Below are 7,652 nucleotides of genomic sequence, written 5' to 3'. Positions count from 1 at the left end.
TATTTGCTTTCTTTACTTACTTTTTACTGTTTATGCATTTTACACCAACAATCATATTTCTCTGTTTGCTTGACTAAGTCCAATAGGATAACTACTACTTGCTCAATCCAACAATCCTCATGGAATCGACCCTCACTCACCTGAGGTATTACTTGGACGACCCGGTGCACTTGCCGGTAAAGTTGTGCGAATTCTAATTTCACGCACTAGGCGGCGAGGTACAACGACGGCGGCGAGGTGCAACAGCAGTGGCGAGGAGATTCCCTACCTTCCCTTCCCCATTCCCCTCTTCTTCCTGGGAAACACCCCTCCCCCAAAAGCGCGACCTTCCCTCCCCCTTTTGCCGTTTTCTTTTTTTCTTTTTTTTTTTTATTTTATATTTTTGTAGTTAGGGGTAATTTGGTAATAAAAATAAAAAATTTGGTAAAAATGACGATTTTAAAACTAAGTTAAACCTTCAGGATCATTTTGTAGCAAAAAAAAGGCCGGGAACGAAATAAATTTTTAGCCTCTACATTAGGGACCAAAATCATACTTAACCCTAAAATAAATATCAGTCGGTACGTATATTATCAAAACATTCCCTTTGCACCCTAACCTATAATTGATGTCCTCCAACTATACCCTTAGATACACAACTTTGATGAGTTTGAGCATGAAAATATCAAGATAGCATGCTTTGTAAAATTCGGTCAAACCTTAATTAAATAAGTAATTAAAGAAATATAGGCGAAAATGTTTAGAAAATTCAGCAATTATAATTTGATAAATCATATTTGGACTCGGTAGATATTTTTGAGTCAAAAAACATATTTTTCTACGTAAACACACACATTGAAAATTTGTCCGGCAGTACCGGCTGAGATCAGCTTGGTACTGCAGCTGAGAAAATTAATTATGAGTGAGAAAATTTAAAAATTGTGATTTAGAAAGTAAAAATATTTAAAACATAGATTAAAACGCCAATTACAAAGGTTTTGGCCCAAAGTTAGGCCAAACGGGCCAAATATGTGAACCGGACTCAAGTTGTGCCTAAGCCCAATATATATACCCTTACTAAAGCCATTTCAGCACCACCACCCAATTCATTTTGTGTTTAAATGCTGAAATAAGAGAAGAGAAGGAAGAAGAGAGAAATCCTAACCTTTGAAACTTTCAATCTACCATAACTTTCTCTCCAGAGCATAGTTATAAGAACCGGGACCATATCGGTCGGTGACGAATGGATTTTTGCAAGCAAAAAATTTCACAAAAGTAATCACGTTGTAAGTATAGTTTCTAAACTAACAATAATCCCTCCATACAAAAACTTGTTTGTCACTAAAGCAAACCCAATAAAAATTAATAACCGAAGTATTTAAACCTCGGGTCGTCTCTTAAGGAATTGCAGGGAGGTGTGTTATTATTGATTATGAGAAAAGTATCTTTTTGGGTTTTTGAAAGGTTTGAACAAGGAATGTAAATGACAAGGAAGTAAACTAATTATCAGGAAAATCCTTGCAAGGTATAAGAACTGGACATCCTATCCTAGTTATCCTTATCAATTGTGATGAGAATTGGCTTTTGCTCCCACTTGGTCAACCACTAACTATGAAGGTATGTTAAGTGGATAAATCAATTTTATTCCTTAGGTCCTAGTCAATTCCTAAGAAAAGTCTAGAGTTAGGAAAATTCAAATCAATCAGCAAAGAATTCCAATTTTCAATCAACAAGGAGTTTGATAACTCAAGTGTCTCCAATTACTCAACACAAGCTAAGAATGTAAAAAGCTAAATTAAAATCATAAATATGAAATACCTCAAATTGCATTAAATAGAGAAATCAAATTAAACATGAGAATTCATAAACCAAGTAGCAACATCAAATAATCAACAAGGGAAAATCAATAAACTAGAGTACTAGAAGAATTAAAAGTAGAAGAGAAATTCTAATCCTAAAACCTAAGAGAGATGAGAGAGCCTCTCTCTCTCTCTAGAACGGATTTGGCTCCTCTGAAATTGTTCATTTACTTTAGAGAAAAAAGTAACGCAATCTAAACCATTAATAACATAAACGGTTTTGATCATCTTAAATAAATAAATAATAAATTAATGTATTAAAAGAACCTTGAAAATCGTGCAAGTAGCAGCTTTCAAGACCGCTTGATTTTTTCTTTTTATTTCATCTTCTTTCTATTTTATTTAGTTTTTTATTTCGTTTTTTTTCAACAAAAAAATATTTTTGGTTCTATTTTTTCACAATATTTAATTCTCTTTTTATGTTTTATTATCATATTCTTCCATGATATTGTTGTTATTTTGGTTATCTTTTTCTTTTTTATTTTTGTCTTTTATAATTTACATTTAAAGTTTTGTCATGAAAGAGAATAACGGTGATTACTAGTAATTTTTCATCTTTTTTTAATCCTAAATAATTTTTTGAAAAATCTGATAAAAAAAATAAAATTAATTAATTTAAATTGGGTTAAGAAATATTTTTTTTATTTTAATATAAAAAAATACTCATGTAAATGTACTAAAATTTTTTTAGATAAATGTACTCAATTTTTTTTGTTTATACTTAAAATAAGAATCTAATTGAGAACAAACTAAAGAGTGTTTAGAATAACTAATGATGTGATGTTGGTTTAATAGATCTCTACTAAATTATATTGATATACATTAAATTAATTTATTTATATTTTTATGTGTTTTTATGTGTTTATAATGTTTGTTTTATGTCTAATGTTGTAGTTTAAATTTAAATGTATGACTGGTTAAAAAAAATATATTATCATCAGAATAGACAAATAATAAAAAATATAAACAAAACAATCATCTCAAATTTCTTAAAGTCATTTGTTATAAATTCAAAAAGAAAAATTACAAAATTTAAATAAATAATTTTTCATTCTATCATTTAGTTATCTAAATTTGGTGTTGTAACTTCACTCCATTTGGTGTTGCAATTTGATTCCATGATTGAAGTGACAAAATAGCTTGATTTTCAATATTTGAAGTGAAAATTTCAGCCTGCAATATAAATACTATTATAAGAAAAATAATAATACAGAGGAACTTCAATAAGTTTTAAAAATATTAAAAAAATGATAATAAGGAATGAAAAATATTACAAACCTCACAATTTTGGGAGGAATTTTTTTTGTTGATGCCATTCTCTTGTTTGATTGTTTTTCAACCCAGCTCTTGAGTCTTTTTCTACCTTTTCGTCCTTCCTTTTTTTCAATCCTTTCACATTTTCAAGTAATCTTTCTAACGCATCTCCATCTGAACAGCTATTAACAATTTCTTTTGCATTCAAAATATTTGAAACATCATTATCTTGATTGTGTCTACGAAAAGAATCTACCTTCTTATATGCCTCCTCTATAACTTGCTCAACAAAATTAGATGTTACTTCAAAATCTGATGATCGAGCAGCCAATTTGATTGCTTTGAAACATATATTCTTATACCGTGCTGTAGCATCCGCTCTAGTATCACTTTGAACAACTTTTCCATCTGAGTCATGAACAATCATCTCTCTTGCTTCTCTAGTCCATCTTTTCATAATGTATTGAGCCGGAATTTGCTTCACATCCCAAACATTTAAAACTTTTAAACTATGACAACATAAGAATCCCATTGTTTCGAACATTCCACAACTACAAGAAATAATCATATCTTTCACATTACCAGATGCAGTGTATTCTCCATCTTTATCAAAAATAGCAACTTGATATTCAGACATTTGATTGTTCTCTGTACGAGAAATAATATACGCAGCAAAACTCCAATCAAACTCATTTTGAAATAAATCAAATGCATTAGGAGTATATACCTGTGCAGCATGCTTCAATAACGGCGAATGAATCATCTTAAGTCTAGGAAGCTTTTGTCTTGCATTGTATTCAGCTTATAGCTCTTTGTATCGCTTGCCACCAACAGCTCGCTCAAACTGTTTGAGAAAATGTATTAGGTCTAAATTTGACCGCATAAAATCTTTCAAATCACTGTTAAAACTTTCACTAAGTTGAGTACTTCGCATTCCAATAGTATACACCTTCTTCATATAGCAATGAGCCCATTTTTCCTTCACTTTATAAATACTCTTCAACTAAGAATTGTCTTCCACTTTGTATTTTTGAAGCAATGCATCCCATGTCTCTTGAAATTGAAACTGATCTTCAGAATTATACATACAAGCTTTGAAATCTCTCAAGATAAAAGAACCATCTTTCAACTTATTCCCTAAATGTCGAATAGCATTTTGCATAATATGCCAGACACATAATCCATGATATGTTTCAGGAATTTTTTCTACCAAAGCACTTGCCATAGCAGGATCTTGATCAGTGAAAATAGTTTTAGGCTTTTTTTTGCATGTGAGCTTCAAAAAATGATTCAAATAACCACATAAAAGATTCTTTTGATTCGTCATACAAAAGAGCAGCGCCAAATATTACTATTTCTCGATGGTGATTGAATCCACAAAAAATATCCAATAGTCTATTTTCTTTGTTTGTGCAGTATGTAGTGTCAAATGTAATTACATCACCAAAGATAGCATAATAAATAACCATTCTTGCATCAGCCCAAAAAATATTTGTTATTTTCTCTTCGTTATCTAACTGTATAGCATATTGAAATGAGGGATTATCAAGTAGTTGCTGATGAAAATACTTTAATAAACTACCTGCTTCACCATAGGCCAAGTCTCGCTTTCGTTTGCTTCGAAGATAGTTCTTTTGGTCTTGTTTGGTATATCCAAGGACATCTTTACCACCAGCTTGTAAACTTGTTAGTTCATGTGTTTTCTTTGGTCTTATGCCAGCTTCATCTGCCAAATCTATTTGCAATGCTTGTACTTCTGAAATCTTTCTTTATGATGGCATCATATGACTGGTTTTCGGAATTTGCAAAATATGAGTGTGATTTAACACAAGGTCACAAAGCACATATTTTTTTATATCTCGAGCAAACTTGAGTGACATTCTTACTTGGCAACTTGTTCTAGTCTCAGCGCGAGGTTGCTTTGTTAAATGATCCTGTTTATCTGGTTTTCGTTGGCCTTCCTTTGCACAAACAAGTCTAAAACTACTTACAAAATTATCAAGCTTGCATTTATTTGCATACAATTGTCAAATATCAAAACCCATCATTCCACCGTAACTTTTCCAGAAGTCTTTAGCTTCTAGTACGGTGTCAAATTCCATGCCTAATTTTGGTATTTTTTTGCTATAATTGGCCTGAATAAAAATAAATAATAAAATTTTAAATATAATTATTATAAACATACAAAAATAAGAGTACTAAAATAAGAGTACAAATATAATTGTTATAAACATACTTGGAAAAAGCAATTAATGTAGAATTGTGTTATGCGATATGGATTTTTTCTATGTTTTGAGAAATCAATTGACAATCTTCTACAAATATAAAAAATAATATATTGAGTAAAATATTATCAAAATATTGCAGTGAAATTTAAAATTATTCAATAAAAAATTACCTTTCCATGGTGGTATCATTGTGATCATCAACTCATTTGTTTCTTCTGATAAATCTACCGTTTTAGTTTCAGGAAGTAACACCTCCGTGTTTGGCTTGCTCGTCTCTATTGGGGACACCATCATCGTAGTGTCCATAGATGGAACCAGCATACTTGTTTCACTTAATAATTCCGTCATCTGTAATTATCATTTTTTGGTTCAGTATCTACTAGCGTCTTCAATGTTTGTATGGTTCTCTTCATCATTTTTTACTCAATACAAATTTTATTGTTACAGGCATTCAGTTTTGCAAAAATTTTATTCTGCACGCTATCTTTGTAAAGTGGCGCGTTCTTTTCTTTTTAGTTTTTTAATAATTAACGTTTTGATTCTTTTAATGCATTTATTTATTATTTATTTATTTAAGATGATCAAAACCATTTATATTATCAATGGCTTAGATTGCGTTATTTTTCTCTCTAAAGTAAATAAACAACTTCAGAGGAGCCAAATCCCTCTAGAACCTACATCTAAACCTAAAAATTTTGTGAATGAGAAGTGAATGATGAATGGATTAATTTCCCTACTCTGTAGCCTCTAATATGTAAAAATTGGGTCAAAAACAACCAGAAATCGCCCCCAGCAATTTCTGCAGTGACAGTATGTTGCGCATGTCGCGCGTACGCGCCAGGTGGCGTGCGCGCCGATGGACTTTTGGCCAATGTGCGCGTGCACGTCCTTAAACGCCAGATCAACTATGGCAAATTATATATTGTTGCGAAGCCCCGGATGTTAGGTTTCCAACGCAACTGAAATCGCCTCATTTGGACCTCTATAGCTCAAGTTATGATCATTGAGTGCGAAGAGGTCAGGGCTGACAGCCTTGCAGTTCCTTCAATTTCTTGTATTCCTTCCACTTTTGCATGCTTCTTTTCCATCCTCTAAGCCCTTCCTGCCCTGTAATCTCTGAAAACACTTAACACCCATATCAAGGCATCGAATGGTAATAAGAGAGGATTAAACATAGCTAAATTAAGACCAAAGAAACATGTTTTCAATCATAGCACAAAATCACGAAGGAAAATGTAAAACATGCGAATTCAATGAATAAGTGTGAGATTAGTGGATAAAATCCACTTAATTAAGCACAAGATGTACCACAAAATAGTGGTGCATCAAATCTCTCCGCCCTTAAATATTAGCATGTCCTCATGCTAAGCTCAAGAGAAACTATAAGAGTGAAGAGGAATGGTGGAAAGTATGAAATGCAACCTATCTATATGAATGTAACTACATGCAAAATGTTTCTACCTACTTGGTTAAAAGTAAATAAATCTTTTAAGAACACATATGAACTGGATTTCACTAATTCAAATCATAAAAATGAGGTACAAATAACTTGCAAGAAAAAGATAGCTCATGAAAGCCGGAAACAAAGAATCGAGCATCGAACCCTCACCGGAAGTGTATACACTCTAATCGCTCAGGTGTTTAAGGTTCGATTCTCTCAATTCTCTACTAATCTTGCTTTCTAAGAATTGCTCTTCTTCTACCAATCAACAAAGAATTTAATACACAGATACACATATCAAGAGGTCTTTTAAGGGTTGTAATGGGGTTAGGGTCAAGGTAGGATTGTATTTGGTCAGGTGGACTAAAATTTGAATCCTTAATTAACTTAAATTTTTCACCTAACTTAAGACAATCCATGTAATTACAATGCAAAATCTAATTACCCATTAACTATGTTTACCACATATTCATGCATCCCAACTTTAGTACAACTCATATGCGTTGCTACCAACATTTACTATGGGGCATTTTGTCCCTTTTTATTATTTGCTCTTTTTCTTTTTCTCTTTCTTTTATTTTTCTTGTATAATTTTTTTTTTTGTTTTTCACAATGCATATGATTAAGGTATTGAATGCATAAACATGTCCTCAACATTTTTCACATTTTCACAAAAAGTCTAACATACTCAATTTTCAAACCAAACGTTTCCAAACCCACTTTTCCCACACTTAATTCATGAGCACTCTCACTAGTCTAAGCTAACCAAGGATTCAAATTAAGGACATTATTGTTTTACGCTTAGAGTTAGTGATGAGCTAAAGTAAAGAACAAATGGGTAAAATAGGCTCAACTTTAGTTTGCAAAGGATAATGAAAAGGTAAGGCCATA

This window comes from Arachis stenosperma, chromosome 1, assembly GCF_014773155.1.
Source record: "Arachis stenosperma cultivar V10309 chromosome 1, arast.V10309.gnm1.PFL2, whole genome shotgun sequence".
In the NCBI taxonomy this organism is placed as follows: Eukaryota; Viridiplantae; Streptophyta; class Magnoliopsida; order Fabales; family Fabaceae; genus Arachis; species Arachis stenosperma.
Note: the sequence above shows the minus strand (reverse complement) of the source record.